The sequence below is a fragment of the Gopherus flavomarginatus genome, chromosome 2 (genome assembly GCF_025201925.1).
Source record: "Gopherus flavomarginatus isolate rGopFla2 chromosome 2, rGopFla2.mat.asm, whole genome shotgun sequence".
Lineage (NCBI taxonomy): Eukaryota > Metazoa > Chordata > Testudines > Testudinidae > Gopherus > Gopherus flavomarginatus.
The window spans coordinates 91,276,693-91,298,212 of NC_066618.1; the positions used below are offsets into that span (position 1 = coordinate 91,276,693).

The 21,520-nt window shown below is 43.1% G+C and overlaps 1 protein-coding gene across 7 annotated transcripts in view; it reads left to right on the forward strand.

The window, feature by feature from the left end:
- Positions 1 to 21,520, forward strand: part of BBS9 (Bardet-Biedl syndrome 9) — a 487,370-nt gene that overhangs the window by 263,839 nt on the left and 202,011 nt on the right. The window lies entirely within an intron of this gene.

Below are 21,520 nucleotides of genomic sequence, written 5' to 3' on the forward strand. Positions count from 1 at the left end.
GTTCACCGACAACACGACGACCATGTACTATATCAACAAGCAGGGCGGCACCAGATCCTCTCCCCTATGTCACGAGGCGATGCGACTCTGGGACTTTTGTATAGCCCACTCCATTCACCTCACGGCTTCCTTCCTCCCCGGAGTACGGAACACGCTGGCGGACCGCCTGAGCAGATCCTTCCTCTCGCACGAGTGGTCCCTTCGCTCGGATGTCGCCCTCTCGATCTTCCAGAGGTGGGGTTGTCCCCGCGTGGACCTCTTCGCATCCAGGGGGAACAGGAAATGCCAGGCGTTCTGCTCCTTTCAGGGCCGGGAGCCCGGGTCTATGGCGGACGCCTTCCTTATCCCGTGGACGACCCACTTATTCTACGCATTCCCTCCATTCCCACTGGTCCACAAGGTCCTTCTGAAGGTGCGCAGGGACAGGGCCCGCGTGATTATGGTAGCTCCAGCGTGGCCCAGGCAACATTGGTACCCCATGTTGCTGGATCTGGCCATAGCCAACCCAGTCCCCCTGCCCCTTCACCCGGACCTGATCACCCAGGACCACGGCAGTCTCTGTCACCTGGACCTCCAGTCGCTGCACCTCGCAGCGTGGCTCCTGCGTGGCTGACCAGATCCGAATTACGCTGCTCTACCCCGGTACGTGAGGTACTCCTGGGCAGCCGGAAGCCTTCCACCAGAGCGACGTACTCGGCCAAGTGGAAGCGTTTCTCCTGTTGGTGCACGGAGAGGGGTTTCCTCCCTATGGAAGTTTCTGTCGCCAATATTTTGGACTACATTTGGTCCCTCAAGCAACAGGGCCTGGCGATATCGTCCCTTCGGGTTCACCTGGCGGCTATCTCCACCTTTCATCCGGGTGGGGATGGCCGCTCGTTTTTCTCTCACCCGACGGTGACTAGATTCCTGAAGGGACTAGAACGTCTCTACTCCCAGGTTCGACCCCCTGCCCCTACCTGGGATCTCAACCTGGTTCTGGCTCGGCTCATGGGGCCCCCCTTTGAGCCGTTAGCGACTTGCTCCCTGCTCTATCTTTCTTGGAAGACTGCCTTTCTAGTAGCCATCACCTCAGCTAGACGGGTGTCGGAACTCCGGGCCCTCATGGTAGATCCTCCGTATACGGTCTTGCATAAAGATAAGGTACAGCTGAGACCGCACCCTGCCTTTCTCCCCAAAGTGGTCTCAGCCTTTCCCATCAACCAGGAGATCTTCCTCCCTGTTTTTTTCCCGAAGCCTCATTCGTCACGCAGGGAGCAACAACTCCACTCGCTTGATGTCCGTCGGGCTCTCGCGTTTTATGTGGACAGAACCAAACCGTTCTGCAAATCCCCCCAGCTTTTCGTGGCAGTAGCGGACCGCATGAAGGGGCTTCCCATTTCCTCGCAGAGGTTATCCTCATGGGTAACGTCCTGTATCAGGACCTGCTATGACTTGGCTCACGTCCCTACGGGCCGTGTGACTGTGCACTCTACCAGGGCGCAGGCGTCGTCGCTGGCTTTCCTTGCCCGTGTGCCCATCCAGGAGATCTGTCGGGCAGCGACCTGGTCATCGGTCCACACCTTTGCTTCCCACTACATCCTGGTCCAGCAGTCCAGAGAGGACGCGGCCTTCGGCTCTGCAGTGCTCCATGCCGCGACTTCTCGCTCCGACCCCACCGCCTAGGTAAGGCTTGGGATTCACCTAACTGGAATGGATATGAGCAATCACTCGAAGAAGAAAAGACAGTTACTCACCTTTGTAACTGTTGTTCTTCGAGATGTGTTGCTCATATCCATTCCACACCCGCCCTCCTTCCCCACTGTTGGAGTAGCCGGCAAGAAGGAACTGAGGAGCGGGTGGGCCGGCAGGGGTATATATCAAGCGCCATGGCGGCGCCACTCTAGGGGGCGACCTGCCGGCCCACTGGAGTTGCTAGGGTAAAAAGTTTCCGACGAACGTGCACACGCGGCGCGCACACCTAACTGGAATGGATATGAGCAACACATCTCGAAGAACAACAGTTACAAAGGCGAGTAACCGTCTTTTTCTATCATCTCCTCTTTAGTCCTAGATATTTTAATTTGCATTTCTTTTGTCCATAGGCCTATAGAGATTACTTTTTGTGGTTTTTGCAAATATTTTTCCAGCACTCCTAAGATATATATCTAGGCAGTGGCAGTTGGTAATGTGGGGTTAATGGAGCAGTGACCCAACAATTACATACCCCAGATGCTGGAATTGCTGTCAGAGCAAAGTTACTGTAGACTTTTACATCTTTCTTGGAAGTCTTTTCCTCTTCCATTGATGGGAGCTTATTCAGGGCTCTACGTAATTGTTGGCATAAAAGACTCTCTAACTTGTCTCTTTTTATTTCTTTTAATGTTTCATATTTGCAGTGTTCAGCAAGACTATGAACTGCAGTAATAAAAACATCCTGGCTCCTCCTATTAAATGTGGTCCTTTCATATATAATATTCTGTCTGTGTATGAAATGGGCATCCAAAGCCTCTATCACTTTAGTTTATTCTTTTCCTCATTGGTATGACACATAGGATATCAGCAGCAACCTCACCCTTGGCAAATATCAGGGAATTTACCTGGTATTCTTGTGCTTTGCCTGTTAAACCCAAAGCCGCCTGGAATTGCTCAGCTCTCCGGAACCAGCAAGGTCCGCCAAAATTAAATTTTTATTACAGAGCCATGAACTCCATTGCTGCACTAATACTGGGCTCTGTCTGCTTCATGGAGCAGCTTTCACAGGTCTCCTCCCTGATTTTCCATTTTCCCCATTTGCTCCCCACTCTGTGGTCTCTTTGCTTTCCCAAATTCCTTCTTTAAAAAGAGGGATTCACTTACTTGTGACACCAAGTTAAAGTAAGGATATAAACACAGAAAGACATACCTTAAGCACTAGCTAGTGAACTTCTTGACTGAGAAGTTCCTACATATATTAAGCTTTCCCTCCAAAACATCATGGTTTTCTTTGGTAACTATGGTGGACCAGGCACTCTAACCACTCCACACTGTGTATTTCATGTATATATTTGGTGGGAGCTCCTTAGAGGAGGAACTTTACCACTTATTTTGAGCACTATCTGTAAATGTCAATAAATATCTGTAAATCATTCTCTTTCTACAATTAATTTGCTTCATGAGAAAATGGTGCACAACAGAGGTTTGAGTGAGGTAGGCAAACATACCAAGTCAGTCAGAGTGAATTCAGCTTGATTTCTTAACTATGAATTTCATGGACACAGTTGAAAAGGGCAAATTCTCTGCAGGGCAAGGAAGGAAGGGTTGGTTAGAACCCGTGAAATCCTATGGTGACTGAACTTGTATTACAATACATTTTCACCTGCTGCTTCCTGCCCCGAAGGGTTTATAAACAATCCTTACCCTCTTTGGCTATCTCCTCTGGTATTTTCCAATCTATTTGTCATTCATCTGCTATTTTTGCTGTGGTTTGAGTGGGAGGAGGAGTATATTTTTTCCCACAAGTCTTCTTGGTTTTGCCTACTTCCTATAAAATAATAATAATAATAATAATAAAAAAGTTTGCAGGCATCAGATTAATTTGATATTGTCACAGGGTGGCTGTGACAGGGTTGATTAAAGTAGATCCAGTTCCCTGTGCTGGAGCAGATGCTCCTATTTGGCCAATTAAGAGGGTGGGGCAATATCTGGCTTATAAAAGGTCAGGGAAAGACCCAGAGAGACAAACCTGGTGAATTAGAGCTGCCTAAGTAGGCATAAGGCAGGTGAAAGCTACTAGGGGACTGTAGAAAATCCAGGTAGGAAGCAGAAGGTGTTTTGCAGGGGGAAGGTTGAAAGCAAGGGAAACAACACGAGGATTTCATTGGCTGACTTCAAGCTAGAGCTTGGGCTAGAGGACTTCAAAGGGTTGAAGGTAGGAGTAGCAGCAGAGGGCAATGACTACTGGCTGTAGGCTGGAATGCTAGAGCCAAGGGCTAGAAAAGGCTGAAGACAGGGGAGCAGCAGCAACAGAGGGGGGCTTACCAGTTGATGTCGCCACGCTAGAGAGCTGCAACCAGGAGTACAGTAAGTGGGCAGAGGGAAGTGAGGGATGCTCACCTGGTTAAGATGGCCTCTCTGCAGAGAGGCTGTGGTGGTTCCTGCTATGAAGAGTAGGGGTTGCACTCCACTCTTGAAGGGTTGGGTGGTTGTCTTGGCAGAGAGACAGAAGAGCTCTAATGCCAGGGCTGTCCTGAAAGCTGGAGCACGGTGAGAGGTGCTGTGGCTGTACCTCGCATGTACTATTTGGGCTATGCTGAGGAAACTGTGGACTTACATGCATTGGCCTTTTATAATAAATTAACCCCACAAGGGCCATTTGTACTAAGAAAAGCTGGATTGTTTGGGTGTGAGGGCGGACTCTGAAAGGGGAAACTGAGGCAGGAGCACCTGTCATGCTGTGGCCTGTCAAGGGGGATCATTCCAGGCAGGACCACCCTATGTCAGATATATATCTTCATAGTTTTACAAATGTTATTACCAAAAGGGACCATTATGATCATGCAGTTTGAGCTCCTGTGTAACATAGGCCATAGAATTACACCAAGTGGTGCCTGCATCAAGCCCATAACTTCTGGTCGAGTTAGAGCATAACTTTTAGACAGACATCCAGTTTTGATTTAAAGACTTCAAGTGATGGAGAATCCACCACATCTCTAGGAAAGATGTTCCAATGGCTCATTACCCCTCACTAAAAACAAAAGCACCTTATTTCTAGTCTGATATTTGTCTGGCTTCAGTGTTCAGCCATTGGATCTTATGTCTTTGTCTGCTAGGTTAAACAGCCCTGAACTATCCAAAATCTTCTCTCTGTGTATTTACTTAATAACCGTGATCAAGTTACTTCAGTCTTCTCTTTGTTAAGCTAATTAGATTAACCTTCTTTAGTGTCTGATTGCACCCAAGCTATAGAAGTGTAGTAACTGCTGAATGTGCAATGCACCATGGCATTTCACAACAATTTTCATCTAGACTGCTTAGTGATATCGCTGATGAACAAAAATTTTCTTTCCCAATACGTGCTTCAAAGGATCTTCATGCATTTTCAGTCCAAGACATAATCCCTTTCATTTCTATTGATTTCATTTCTTTCAAAGTAGTCAGAATAATGTCAATAGAGAATTCTGTGGATATTTTTTCTTGACTGAAAGATCTATAGACCCAAGGTAGCATGATTTTGTACAGTGTATTGCACTGCTGTTTTAAATGAACACTGGTTAAAATTAATATTAAAAACACCCAACAAATTTCCTTACCTATGTAATTAGTAACACTTTTAAAATAATTAAAACTGAAGGTACTTTAAAACATAACTTTACTCTTCACTTTTTGCATGCAGTTAGTTTACTTTTTTGCATTACGTTAATCGCGGACAATGAAAATAGACTAGTCAGTTTTTTTTTCTGTCTGTCTCTGTCAAGGTTTTTCCCCCACTTTGAATTTTAGGGTACAAAAATTGGGGACCTGCATGAACACTTAAGCTTAATTGCTAGCTTAAATCTGGTAGGCTGCCACCAGCCAGAATTTAGTGTCTGGCACACTTTCGGTTCCCCCAAAACCTTCCCTGGGGAACACAGATCCAAAACCCCTTGGATCTTAAAATGAGAAATTAACCATCTCCCTCCTTTTCCCCCCAGACTTTCCCCTCCCTGGGTTGCCTTGAGAGGCTTCACACCGATCCAAACTCCTTGAATCTTAAAACAAGGAGGAATTAATCATCCCCTCCCTTTCCACCCCCCCACCAATCCCTGGTGAGTTTAGACTCAATCCCTTGGATTTTAAAACAAGGAAAAAAATCAATCAGGGTCTTAAAAAGAAAGCTTTTAATTAAAGAAAGAAAAAAAGTAAAAGTTATCTCTGTAAAGTCGGGATGGAAAATGCTTTACAGGTTACTCAGATTCATACAGACTAGAGGGACACCCCCCATCCCCGCCTTAGATTCAAAGTTACAGCAAACAGAGGTAAAAATCCTTCCAGCAAAAAGACACATTTACAAGTTAAGAAAACAAACATAAGACTAATCCGCCTTCCCTGGCTATTACTTACAATTTTGAAACATGAAAGACTGATTCAGAAATATTGGGAAACTCTTAGCCCCAAGAACGAACAATGAACAACACAAAAAGCACAAACAAAGACTTCCCTCCACCAAGGTTTGAAAGTATCTTGTCCCCCTATTGGTCCTCTGGTCAGGTGTCAGCCAGGTTACTGAGCTTCTTAACCCTTTACAGGTAAAAGGGACATTAACCCTTAACCATCTGTAAAAGCAGCAAAGATCCTGTGGCACCTTATAGACTAACAGATGTTTTAAAACATCTGTTAGTCTATAAGGTGCCACAGGACTCTTTGCTGCTTTTACAGATCCAGACTAACACGGCTACCCCTCTGATCCTTAACCATCTGTTTGTGACAGTCTCATGCTAGCATTGCCATAGAATATTAACATCTAAATAAAATTGGATATCTTTGGCTTTGTTTGAGAAAATAAGATGAAAACATTCTCAACATTTTGTTTCATGTCTGTTAATACACAATGGCTAAGTAGGTGCTCTCTTTTGAGAACCAAAGGCAGTCAGATCTGTTTCTAGAAGGCCATATTAGCACTCAGTCACCAAGGCACCTGTCTTCAAATGGTCTTCCCTTAAAGGCAGGAATGATTAAGGCAGCAATAGGCTACTGTTTCTTTTGTAGGGCAAATGGCAGGATTCTTAGCCATTGCTTTAAACCCTCCTTTGGTTATTTTCTCCTCTTTTTAGGGCAGATTTTTTCCCCCAACAAATGTTTATCTAGCAACATGTATCTCTCATGCATCCCAGTGCACAAAAACAGTGTTGTCTGCCAGTGAGGCCAAGGAAGAAGCCAGATGCTCCTCCCATTTCAACCTTGCTCCAGGAGATCAGGCAAACATTTCTGTTTGTTAAATGATCCCTGAGATCATAGACAAAATTACTATCACTTATTTTCAACAAAGTGCTGCTATTTTTACAGATATGATGGGAAATTCCTTGTCTGCTGGTCCATGGAAAACATCTTTCTTAATTTTATAAATTAATAATGATGTTAGTTCTCCCTCAAGTGTCTGTACAGTTGTCAAGGAGATTGCTGTACATCAGACAACATCAACAGCCACAGCAGGGCAAAAATTCAAGGGACTTGACTCAGCAAATAAAACTAAGAAAAGTGAAGCAGTCCTTGATTGCCTGTAAGGATTCCCTGACTTTGTAAAATAATCCCTTCAGTGTTCTTCATGTGACCTGTTGAGTGTACTGCCCTCTTTGTACTCTCACCCTGGCCCAAGTCAAAGAACTCACATGCTGCCAGGACCATGGTATGGCCTATTTCAATAATTCTGGACTGGATCTTTCAACAAAATGAGATTTTGATATACACAAAGTGTAGGCTTTCTACCCAGGAGGTGAAGCAGCAGATTAAATTTAGAAAGGGGCACAGGAGAGCCTCTGGATACCCTCTAAGCTCCAGCATGGCAAGAAACAAATAAAAAGGAATCTAAATGTAGCAATACCCACAAATCTAAGAAGTCCAAGTAAAGACACGAGACCAGTTCGGCATTCTCCTTCACCTTCTCAACTGAGGAGAGTGAGACAACCAGAACCAGGAGAGTCAGACACCGAGACAGTTTAAAACTATGCCTAAAAGGACTATAGGGGATCTGGGAATCCAAACATATACTTACAGAGGATTAAACTGCCAACAGGTAAATGCTTCTCTGAACTCAAAGGGAAAAATAGGGATTCCCTATGGCAGTGGAAAAACGCCATGAAATGGAAATGGGAGCAACCCATTACATCCAGATGTCTGAATAGGCAGTGTTCCAAATTTCACAGGTCCCAGAAACAGAGAAACTCAAACATCATGCTTCCTTAAGTAGATGTTGTAGTGATGGTCCAGTAAAGAATATTATCATAATAGAAGGGAAGTGATTCCCTAAGCGCACCACTGCCATGAAAATAAAAGCTGTCCTGAGATGCGTTGTGAGGCCTCAGGAGTATCTTTTTAAGCATCCATTTGCTCCAGTTGTTTCACCAGAGTAAATATATCATGGTCCAACAGCTGTTCTCCATGTCAGGAAAATCTCACCGAGCATTACTGAACTTGTGGCCTCATCTGTGGCAGGCATACTGCTGGATGTATTAAGTTCAGCAGCGAGATCCAGAGCTACCAGCGTGTATGCATGCAGGCTGCTCTGACAGTGGCTGTAGAAGACAAGCAGCACCTTACTTCAGCCAAATTTACCCATTTAAGGTTTTTTTTTTTGAGGGGGGGAAGATAGATGAGGTGTTAGCTGATTCTAGTGCAAGGAAGCAAAATAAGATAGCTTGCAAGCCAGCTACAAAGAAGTTCAGTGCACACAGATTATGCAATGAATACAACACCTCCCTTTTGTCCATCACAATTTCATTATCCAATAAAAGGGCCAAGGATACTAGAGAGGCAGTCCTAGATCAGAGCATTAAGAGAGCAAAAAGTCAATCAAAATACAGCCATAAAACTTCCTCTAACCCTAGATCCATACAGTGACTGGCCAATGAATCTCAGTAGACAGATACTCCTGATATGGAGTAGTCTGTCATGATTTCAGTCAGGATGGACTCATACTATTGCAGTTATTACCAAAGGCATATGAGGAACTTACCTAGAACTCTGCAAGGAGATACCTATAATTATCAGTATTGAAAGACCCACCTCTGTATTTCTCATACATTCACATGCACACCAGCCACTCAAAAATCTTAATCACTATTCAGTATCTCCTAGAAATAGGCCCACAAAAGCATTTCCTCCAACTGGTCTTTAGGAAGTACTAAATAAATATTCTTCATGCTCCAGCAGAAATTAGGAAATATGAAAACAGTCCTGGACCTATAAGAACAGAGCAAATACATGTCCTATCTCAGATACCTGCAATCAGTTTTGACATTCATAACTAACTTAATAGCCTGGATCAACCTTAAAAAAAAAAAGTCTACCTCCATGTACCGCTCAGGTGGAGAAATGGATGTTTTATAAAGATTGATTACAACTGGAACTAATTGTTCTCATTCTAGACTGTTTGCATGGATAGAAAAGAACATCCTATTCGAAAGGCAGGCCATGTAATAATTTAGCCACAGTTATCCAAGAACATTCAGATAGCTGTGCAAGGACCCATAAAATTACTATCTAGACTGGACCTGAGACTGGTTCCAATTTGTCATTCAGTCCCTTCATCCTTAAACAGATCACTGAAAGGGAGAGGAGAATAGAAGTATAAACCTGCTCTAGAAATGTGACTAACACAGTCCTCATCTAGAAAAAGATCTGCTACATTATAGAGGGCATATTCTCTAATTTGGTTACCATTCATAATATTGGTGCACAGACCACAGCACTAGCCAGAGAAAACCTACAATCTCTAATACCCATTTGTTTCTAGAAGTGGGACTTTGTGCAGGACTGTGTGCCAGATATTTAATAGTTAAAGTAGCAGCTATCATCTTCATGATAAGGGCTTTATGGTACTACATGCTATCTAGCCATCCTCATATTGCTTGAGTTCTAAAAAATACCTACAGTTTGTACACTTCAGAAGTTATCTGATGAACTCAGTGAACTGATTTCCTCTAGAACTTAAATACACCTCTACCCCAATATAACGTGACCCGATAATAACACGAATTCGGATATAACGCAGTAGAGAAGCGCTCCGGGGGGGTGAGGCTGCGCATTCCAGTGGATCAAAGTAAGTTCGATATAACGCGGTTTCACCTATAACGCTGTAAGATTTTTTGGCTCCCAAGGACAGCGTTATATCAAGGTAGAGGTGTATAGTTGTACATACCTCTTCTTGAGCTTACAAGATTTTTCCATCAAGATCACTAAGGTATTCCCATAAGCAGGGCCGATGCAACCGCTAGGCAGACTAGGCAGCCGCCTAGGGTGCCAAGATTTGGGGACACTGCCGCCAGTCAGGACGCTGGCTGCAAATCTCAGACTGTAGGGAGGGAAGACGTATATGATAAGAACCGCGCTCCCAATGAATTGCTCTCCAGCCTTTAGAAAGTCAGCGAAGTCCTTTGATTTGATTGCTGTGTTGATAGGTACATTTACACAGTAATAGCTCCTTTGTCTTGTAGATTGCACAGCAGCCAGAAGGAGAGTGGTGCAGCTTGCCACAGAAAGTGTAAGACCCCTGCTGGGGCTGAGTCAGGTGCAGCTGGGGTTGGCTTGCATGGCATGCTCGGAGAGTGGGCTGCAGAATTTGCAGGCAGAGACTCTGCTGCTCCCTGGGGAGAGAAGGGAGGGAAGCCTTGGCTGGCAGCTTTGCGGGCTTTCTTGCATGGAGGGGCGGCTAAGCTGCTTTAACCCACCTCCCTGCACCCCAGTTTTCTACCCTGTCGACCCTGCTTTGGCATGAGGGCAGCACACTCTCTGCCTCACAGTCCTGCCTGCCCCATGCCCCCCTGCCAGAGCGAGAGCCCAGCATTCAGCTCCCCAGCCCAGGCACAGGATGGACTCATGAAGGCAAAGCAGGCAACATTCTCCCATTGCCTGGTTGCAATTGTACTTGGCCCACTGCTGCATGCCAGGGACTGGAGAGGAGAGCACCCATTTCATCTTGCGGCTCTTTGATTCCTATGCCGCCCCCCAGCCAAACCCAGATTGCACCCTCTTCCCCCTTCCACACTCAAACCCAGTCTGCTTCCCTTCCTCTCCCCAGCCAAACCCGATCCTCCCAGTTACTGAACCGGTCTGCTCCCCTTGCGCTCCCCAGCCAAACCCGAACCCCGACTGACCCAACCCAGTCTGCTTCCCTTCCCTATCAAACCCAATTCCCTCTCTGATTGAACCCAGTCTGCTTCCCTTCCCCACCTAACCCAATACCCCACTGACTTAACCCAGTCTGCTTCCCTTCCGCTCCCCAGCCAAACCCAATCCCCCACTGACCCGAACCCAGTCTGCTTCCTTCTCCTCCCGGCCAAACTCGAACCATCACTGACCCAATCCGCTCTGCTTCTCTTCTCCTCCCCAGTGAAACCCGATCCTCCCAGTGACTGAATCTGTTCTGCTCCCCCTGCACTCCCCAGCCAAACCCAATCCCCCACTGACCCAAACCCAGTCTGCTTCCCTTCCCCATCAAACCCAATCCCCCAGTATGACAGAGTATTCACCATTCTAATTTTATAAAAACAAGAAGGAGTCCGGTGGCACCTTAAAGACTAACAGATTTATTTAGGCATAAGCTTTCCTGGGTAAAAAACCCACTTCTTCAGATGCATGGAGTGAAAGTTGCAGACGCAGGCATTATATAATGACACATGAAGAGACGGGAGTTACCTCACAAGTGAAGAACCAGTGTTGACAGGGCCAATTCAATCAGGGCGGACGTAGTCCACTCCCAATAATTTGATGAGGGAGTGTCAATTCCAGGGGAGGCAAAGCTGCTTCTGTAATGAGCCAGCCACTCCCGTCCCTATTCAAGCCCAAATTAATGGTGTTAAATTTGCAAATGAATGTTAGTTCTGCTGTTTCTCTTTGAAGTCTGTTTCTGAAGATCTTTTTGTTCAAGAATAGTGACTTTTAAATTGGTTATAGATGACCAGGGAGATTGAAGTGTCACCTACTGGCTTTTGTGTGTTACCATTCCTGATGTCTGATTTGTGTCCATTTATTCTTTTACGTAGGGACTGTCCGGTTTGGCCAATGTACCTGGCAGAGGCATTGCTGGCACACGATGGCATATGTAACATTAGTAGACGTGCAGGTGAATGAGCCCTTGATGGTGTGGCTGATGTGGTCGGGTCCTCTGATGGTGTCGCTAGAGTAGATATGGGGACAGAGTAGACAATGAGGTTTGCTACAGGGATTGGTTCCTGGGTTAGTGTTTCTGTGATGTGGTGTGTAGTTGCTGGCAGACTCCTCGTTGTTTTTGTGGATACAGACTAACACGGCTACCCCTGATACTTAACACCATGCAAGGCTCTGATTTTATAAATTTTATTAATAACAATAATTGGATATTGTAAAGGTAGAATAAAATGCAGTAGATTTAGATATGAAAGAATGAAGGGAGGGAGTGACAGTATATTGTGTATAATGTATGTGATTTATGTTAAGATCCATGCTATGTTGTGCAAAGTGAAAACAATAACAGTGTCGACACTGCCAGGTTATTCATTTATTTTTATTTAAATATGTAGTCTAAACAATGAAATTAATAAATTTTCAAGCCGAAGATGGTATTAATTATAATGAACAATGCCATATTATGCAGTATTCATTTTTGAAAGTTTATAATAAGCAGTGCTCTGGAGGGAGGGCAGGAAGTATGGGGGCGGAAGGTGGAAGTTTCACCTAGGGTGTAAAATATCCTTGCACCGGTCCTGCCCATAAGGTAGAGTCCTTCTTGCCCAGGAAAGAGTCAGTCATATGCATTTATATACTATGTATGCTCCCCTGGATGAGAGATATCCCGCTGCCATAGGCATTCTTACACATTTTACCAAGCAGTATGAATTAATATTTATCAGCCTCAGGCGATTGTTCTTCACGCTGTGGTATGAAAGGAGTGTCTTCCCATTGGACAGATCATGATGCCATTCCCTTTCTAATCTAAGAGTAACTGCTGATTATATCCCAGTTGTGTAGAATTGACAAGCATATTTCTGATGGGAGAAAGAAAAGTGTGACCTTGCTTGTACATTAATTCCACTCCACCCAGAAGTCTAGGTTTTACTGTTGGCAGGGCCGGCTCTAGCAATTTCGCCGCCCCAAGCATGGCGGCACGCCGCGGGGGGCACTGTGCCGCTCACTAGTCCTGCAGCTCCGGTGGTCCTCCCGCAGGCGTTCCTGTGGAGGGTCCGATGGTTCCGCGGCTCTGGTGGAGCTGCCGCAGGCGTGTCTGCGGGAGGTCCACCGGAGCGGCGGGACCAGTGGACCATCCGCAGAAACGCCTGCGGTAGGTCTACCGAAGCTGCAGGACCAGCGGACCCTCTGCAGGCACGTCTGCGGCAGGTCCACCAGAGCCACCTGCCGCCCTCCCAGCAACCGGCAGAGCGCCCCCCCGCAGCGTGCCGCCCCAAGCACACGCTTGGCGTGCTGTGGCCTGGAGCCGGCCCTGACTGTTGGAATCAGATTCCTTGAAATAGTATGAAAATAGTTACTCTTGAAGATTAGTTTACTTAATAGCTCTGCAGAGAACTCGTGATTTAAGCAGTGTCTTATATCAGTGGGCATCAGGGGAATTCTGACTGCCTGCAGTTCAGACTAAGCCTTTTTTTTTGGTAATGATCATTTGTTCATTGGTTCTTAATCTGTCCTTCCTTAAGTCTCCTCTGCCATGATACTTACAAAAAACTTGACAGTGGTTAGGTAGTTGGTAAGTTGTTACCACTGATTTTTCATGATAACCTGTATTGTCTTATTATTACTGTATACTTTCCTGTTATCTTGTAGTATTCACTTCTTGCCTCTTGTCTTATACTTAAAGTGCAAGCTCTCTTCGTTATGTGCTTTCAGACTGAGACACTAATCCATGACTGGGCTAGGTGCTACCGCAATACATGTAATTGACGATAATAAGTTAAGGCTTCAGATCTGATTGTTTTTCTCTCAGGTATAAATGGAAATGAAATAATTTTGCTGATATGTTTGTTTAAAGAAATTTATCTGCAACCTTCTTGCTCTGTTTTGGACTATTGTGACAGGGTTTTCCCTTCTTTTTCTCTTGATTTTAGTTTGTTCTACATGATTAGGTTTATCCTCACTTTAATTGATAATGCCACTATCAACACCTGTTGAGGCCGAGAGTAAGAATTTAAACTAAGTAATAGTCTATTATTCAAACTCAAGTAGAAATTCTAATAGCTAAATGGTATTATGGATAATGGCCATCTGGTTTGACATCTAGATCTGATCGTAGAGCAGAACTAGTGTAGCTTTCTGCTAGTGCTGCCTTTTTTGCTATTGAGTGCCATCTGTAATTGTGTCCATGGATATGCTTTGTCCCTTTAAACTATCAGAGATTATCCTGGTGGCACTGGAAAGCATGCATCTGACGAAGTGGGTATTCACCCACGAAAGCTCATGCTCCAAATCTTCTGTTAGTCTATAATGTGCCACAGGATTCTTTGCTGCTTAAATAATTCTGTTCCAGAGATATCCCTTATCTTTAAAATGGGGAATCCCTAGTAAAATCTTTCGAATTGGTAGAACTTTTTAATTGTGCCCACTGTATGTATATGGACTTGTTTTGAGGAAAACCCACATTTTACCACTGCAAAGAGGAAAATCCAAAAACAATATAACCATCAGGCCACTTGGCTCTCGAGATAAAAGCTTTTTGTCCTGAAATATAAAGTTTGATTATACTTCTCATAACATGACTACCAACTTTATTGCTCATAAAATTCTCCAGCAACTTTTTCGAATCCAGCTACATTATTTCTAACCTTGTTTTCTAATTTCAGCATTTACTGTATTTTATTCCTATTTCCTGCATTATTTTTGTGGTTTACATTATTGACAAGCATATGGTTTCTGTCGAGATTTTGCTCTTTATTTGCATTCTCTAACTAAAAAAATTCAGCCTGGGAGAGCGGGAAGAAATTCCAGTATATACATATATAACAGCCAAACTTTTAAAGAACGTGTTGATGTAGTTCTTGAGTGATAGAGATACCTATTAAAAATACATTATACTGAACTGAATAATTTGTCCTTATTATAGACTTGATTGTGAATAAGCCTTTAATACTGATAATCTGGTGGGCAAACATTTGTGCTTGAAGAGTTTAGACCATTCCCAAAGACATAGTATCCTGTCTATGCATTTTGTCTCAGCAGACTTTCAGGAGACAGCATTCACTTCTTAACAACAAACAAAATAATCTTCTGTTTGTATTCTTCTTTCAGTGTTACCCTATCACAAGAGTAGGGGTATGCAGAACAATGTAGCTTTTTCTTTCAGAGTAAATCATTAGCTCATTTGTCTTCATTTCTAATTTTTGGCTCTTAAAACCCTCGCTGCTATAATCTGCGAGCTAAATAATGACTTTTCTTCGTTTGGCATTTACATGTTTACTTTCTGTTGCATTATGTTCCACTTTTATCTAGTTAGAAAGGAGATTCAAGGGAGCCTTTTAATCAGTTTAGTATTGAATTGTACAGTGCTTAGTTCTATTGACCTGTCAAATAGTTTTCATGCTATATTCAAAACACCACAAAATGCAGTGAAGAGCAAACAGTTTTCATTCAAACAGGAAATCCTTGCTATTATTTTCTGTGAGGGAAAACTGTAACAGTTGGCCAAAATTGAGTCACCTTGGTTATTACCTATGTTAAAATATAGCAAAAATAACCACAGTTAATATTTTAAACTGATATTTACTGTAATAAAGTCTGATTGTTGGACCTGATCTGGTTGTAAGTATGAATACAAATGATTGTCCTTTAAGACTGGTCAGTGGTTATGTGTTGCATTTTTATTTAAAAAAATAATTAAACTAGCCAAGGTTTCTAGCTTCACAGCACAAAAAATAAAAATGCATTTTCTGTGGTTTTAGCTTTGTACAACCTGTGAATCTCCTGTGCTTCCCTGCCATGGAGGCTGAACTGGGGGCCAAAAGATTTTCTGCACTCTTTCCGTAGGTGTCAGTCTCCAAATGGAGAGCTAACATGCTTCATGCACACCACTTTATTGTACTTATGGAACGCTTTCTTCATCTGAGAGGTGTATTATTAACATGTCCATCGCTGTTCAGCAAAGCACTTGAACACATATTTAAGTCCCAATTAACTCTGAAGCTCAAAGTCTATGGTTATATAGGTGCAGTGCTTAAGTATTTTGCTGAACTGAGGCTTCTAGTATCAGCACTGTTAATGATAGCTCCTTCCTATAAGAAAATAATACTGGGTTTAAAAATTAGAAATTTAGGATATGGCTCTGTAAATGGGCCTTAGGAGTTTCTGGTTCAAAGGAAAGAGGGAACTGCAAGACTGGGGCATACCTGAGGATGGGAATTTCATTTTATTATTGCTTATCTCTTGAAATAACTAAATAAATATAGGGTAGTTGTTTTTTTTTTTAAATATATCCTTTGCCTTGTGTGGTGCCCAAATGTCTGAGGCTTGGGGCTGACCTAAACGTCACCTGGCATCCCTCTCATTCACATTGGAGAGGAACATTTTGAATATTGCCTCTTTAGGCCCATGTCATCAGATGCTTGTGCCCTTATGAAAAGTTCTTATGAATCTGGGAGTGACAAGTGTAATCCTGATGGGTAAATGAGGGTGTGTCATAAACGGATAGTTAAGAGTTAATAGAACAGAAGTACTTCATGTCTCTTTTGACTGTAAAGGGTTAACAAGTTCAGTGAGCCTGGCTGTCACCTGACCAGAGGACCAATCAGGGGACAGGATACTTTCAAATCTTGAGGGAGGGAAGTTTTTGTGTGTGCTGTTAGTGTTTGGTGGTTGTTCTCTCTGGGTTCTGAGAGTGACCAGACGTGCAACCAGGTTTCTTTCCAATCTCTTTGATACAGTCTCTTATATGTCCAGAATAGTGAGTACTAGGTAGATAAGGCAAGTTAGGCTTATGTTTGTTTTCTTTATTTGCAAATGTGTATTTGGCTGGAAGGAGTTCAAATTTGTATTTTGCTGAAAGGATTTTAATTTGTACTTGTATACTTAGGCTGGGAGGGTATTCCCAGTGTCTATAGCTAAAAGACCCTGCAACATATTCCATCTTAAATTTACAAAGATAATTTTTACTGTTTTTTCTTTCTTTAATTAAAAGCTTTTCTTGTTTAAGAATCTGATTGTTTTTTTTTTATTCTGGTGAGACCCCAGGGGACTGGGTCTGGATCCACCAGGGAATTGGTGGGGAGAAAGGAGGGAAGGGGGGGAGAGAGGTTAATTTTCTCTCTGTGTTAGGATTACTTTCTCTCTCAGGGAGAGTCTGGGAGGGGGAGAGAGAAGAAGGGGGGAAGGTGAATTTTCCTCTCTGTTTTAAGATTCAAGGAGTTTGAATCACAGTGATCTTCCAGGGTAACCCAGGGAGGGGAAGCCTGGGAGAGGCAATGGTGAGGGAAAGGGTTTACTTTCCTTGTGTTAAGATCCAGAGGGTCTGGGTCTTGGGGGTCCCCGGGCAAGGTTTTAGGGGGACCAGAGTTTGCCAGGCACTGGAATTCCTGGTTGGTGTCAGCGCTACAAGTACTAAGCTGGTAATTGAGCTTAGAGGAATTCATGCTGGTACCCCATCTTTTGGATGCTAAGGTTCAGAGTGGAGGATTATACCATGACAGAGTGGCTCAAACTATGAGCTGAAAGCATATGCAGTAGTAGGATTCTCACATAACGATGTATGTCTGAAGGTTTTAATGAGATATTTTTATGGGTAAGGGGTATGTTCAGTGAAAACAGACTCTATCTCTAAAGGAGATCATTAGTAGCTGTGGTCTGAGCATGGCTTTGCTGATGCTGATTAGGATAGTCTGAATGATGTTAATAAAGTTATTTTAGCATGAGCTTTCATGGGCTACAAGTGAGCTGTAGCCCACGAAAGCTTATGCTGAAATAAATTTGTTAGTCTCTAAGGTGCCACAAGTACTCCTGTTCTTTTTGTGGATACCGATTAACACAGCTGCTACTCTGAAACCTGCTAATAAAGCTGAAACCTTTAGATCTGATGTGGAGCACTGGTAAACACAAATAGTTAAATAGTATGGGATGGGTGATTTATTGTTACTGTTTACTTATGGTTGTCTGCATAAACTCAGCTGAAACTCTTAGTTTCCAGTTAGCCACTTTTTTGATAACTACCTTTAAGATTAGCAATTAAAAGCAACACATGTAGGTTCTTTTAATGTTCATGTTAAATGTATGTAGTATGGATCGAAAATAAAGTATCTTTATTAGGAGATTTTTTGCTAAAAGTCGTATGAGACATGCTGGGTCATCATATCTCCTTCAATCTGTCACTTATCAGCTGGATCTCGTCTGTGTGGATGCAGGATGCAGTTCAGCCCTATTGCTAGGGAAACTCTGGGGCACAACAGTGCTTCTCACCTCCATGTGCCAGAAATTCTGCCTCATTAAACTCTACAGGAGCTGTTGGGTGCTAAGTGCCTTTGAAAGTTAGGCCAATTTACAAGTTTTGAATGTAAGGTGCTTTCTTAAGCCTCAGTCTTGGTCCATATAGAAACTCTGTATGATGTGCTGAACAGCTTCTACACTGGACCTCCAGCACAGCAGCTACCTAACTTCCTCTCATAGCACTGAATACATTATAGTGATCTGTGAGTAATGTCTATACAGGCAGGGGGCATCTAGGAGTGTTTGAACGTTGATGATCATGGACAACAGAGGTTTGAAATGTCTTACCAGCTAGTCCATGCCCCTGTCTGGAGAGGATTCTGTTTTATTTCCTAGACTTTTGGAATACAGAAGGATAATCATCTACCTAAGAGAAAGCATCATTTTAGATCTTCCACCATGTTAAGAGAGTGGGAAGGCCTTGATGTCATCCAAGGTTATGCATCCAGGATCCACCACCATGCCAAAAAGAGATCCACAGTTCATTAACTTTCACGCATAGAAATCACCTGATGGTTTACATGGGGGCCATGAGCTGTATAATAACATATATTGATGAGTGTAATTCATTGATTTATGTGCTCACAGTCTTGCGTATTGTCACAGATCCATATTAAATCTCCAAATTCTAGATTTGTATCTCTGCTTTGTCTAAAAAGTATAAAAACGCTATTTTATCTATTTTCCAAATGAACTTATTATATCTGGGCACAGAAGCAAAAGGATGAAGACAAACCTTTCCCTTTTGGCTTCAAATCAGAGGAAGCTCAGTAGCATTGTTTGTTTGAGCAAGTCTGGAAAAAATTATATTCTATAAATTGTGTCTTCCTGATACGCCTGTTTCAGATGATGATATGAAGAACTTGTGTGCTGTGCCTAAGCCTCTCAACAATGCCGCCTTTGTGATTCTGCTGTAACAACTGTGGAAGAGTTGCAGATCTGGCAATGTTTTCTGGAGGATAATAGACTGCCCACATCTGACCTGCCTAACATAAGTGTTTGCTGTCAGCTCTCAAACATATAAGTTATTAAAAAAATCAGAGTTCTGTGTTATGAGCCCGAGTGTTGATATTTATGTGGGATATTTATATATAGTAGTATAGCACAATTTTTCCTTTCAGACCTTAATTGCTTTTCAGCCCATACATGGTGGTGTATTCCCACTTCCTCAGTCTTCCCCGCTCTTTCAGTAATAAAAGTTGCTAACATATACTGTACTATTCAAGATAATTAATTCTTAATTGTACAAAGTCACCTGAACAACAATTCCATAGAGACGTTTCATTTAGAGGTAGTTTTCATATTCCTTTGCCAATCATAAAGGCTCTTTTGCAGTCGACTTGACTTATTACGTCAACAATCCTTGAATTGGAAAGAGTAGTTTTATGGTCTATTGAAACTCCAGATTTACATGGAAATTAAATACAAAAACTAGATTTACAAATTATTAAGGTTGTGAGATAAAACAAAACATACGTATGTGAGTTAAGGAGAGAATGCTAACCACTTTTAATTTCCTGACTTTAGTTAGTTTGTGTTTTGGTTTTCTTAGGGTATGGCTACACTTACAGCTGTACAGCGCTGGGAGTTAAACCTGTCTTTGTACAGCTGAGTAGGGAAAGCACTGCAGTCTGTCCACACTCACAGCTACCAGCGCACTGTCGTGGCCACATTTGCAGCATCTGCAGCGGCATTGGGAGCGGTGCATTATGGGCAGCTATCCCAGCGTTCAAGTGGCTGCAATGTGCTTTTCAAAAGAGAGGGGGTGGGGTGGAGTGTGATATGGAGCATGAGGGAGAGAGTGAGTGGATTTTTGGAGCCGACACTGTGTCAGCAGCTGCCTTGCAAGTTCCGACCCCTTCCCCAACCCCTCTCTCACTCACTGAAAGCAAACAACAGCTGTTTTTTTTTTCCTCACAGACCAGATAAGCAGCCTCCCCGAAACGGACCCCTTCCCCCCTCCCACGCGCCGTGCTGCTTCTCTTCTCAAGCCCCCTCCCTTCCCCTCTCTTCAAGCAAACACTAGCTGTGAGCATTCCAAAGGGAGCCTGCCTGTCTCTGCTCCTTCACAGCAAACACGAGCTGTGTTTGTTTTTTTGATAAGCAGCCTTGGGAGCCTGAAGTTCACAACAAAATAGAGAGAGGCATCACAACAAAACAAAGAGAGTTATCTTTACTTAAAAGGATTATGGGATGCTTCCGGAGGTCAGTTACAGCATACTAAGATTATTCCCTGTTTACACTGGCACCCCAGCGCTGCAGCAGCAGCACTATACTCTTTATTCCTCTCGGAGAAGTGGAGTACAAGCAGCACTGTAACCAGGGAGATACAGCCCTGTATGTGCCTTGCTGGTGTGGACGGGGAGTGAGTTACAGCACTATAAAGCCACTAACAGCGCTGTAACTCTCAAGTGTAGCCAAGGCCACATTTAAATGATTCTTTTTGCTTGTATTTTTATAACTTATTTGCAGGGAAATACTGAGGCCCGATCCTCAGTTACTATAAATGGACACCAGTTCAGGATCTGGACCCTTACCCCAGTTAATAATGCTTGGGCTTAGAAGAAGCAGGTGATATGTTTAGGACCTTCCCAAGATTTTTATTGAACCAGTCTAAAATTTAGAAAAATGTAGAAACTTTGGTGATGTAGAGAAAGATGCACACTTGACAAGAATAAAACTATGGACATTTTTGTCTTCTAGTGAATTCTCAAAATGTATAACATTTTGTTCTATAATTTGCCATGCTTTGTAGCATCTCTGGAGGGGCTGGCTTTAGTGCTTTTTCTATCCCAACTGTGATTAGATTTCAGTGCCCAATTTATGGGTCAGAGAGGAAAGAGATTTTATAGAATAGATTTTCACTATGAGTTTGAAAGCTCTGATATTTTATTTAATTTCCAGGAAGCTATATCAGTGGTTGCACATTCTCCCCTCATAATATTTTTAGTCAAAGAAATCATTATTTTTGTCACTGTTCGTGCAAAGGAAATCTGGTCAGAAAACCCTGGTGTGGTTTTGAAACAAATTCAGCCCTTAGTTTTACTCATGCAATCCATTGAATATGTAGGATTGTTTGGGTACAACGCAGGGCAGAATTCGCTCCAGAATCATTTAGGCAATGCTACTAAGCAAATGCTTTAAAAACTTTAACACTAAAGAATTAAATGACTTTTCCTTGGAGGGGAGGATCAGTGGGATAGCTATGAATATACTTTCCCATTGACCATGTTGTTCCTGCTATTGTTGTTTCCTCCTATATTTGTGGAATATTAGCTGGTAATTCCAAAAACAAAATAACTGGGTGACCACAACTCTGCCCTCTCCAATTTTTTTGGTAAATATTGTAACATTTGTGTTTACATATAATTTCTTCTAGATCTGTTTCTAAATTTTGCTTACAGTAAATTGTGATTTT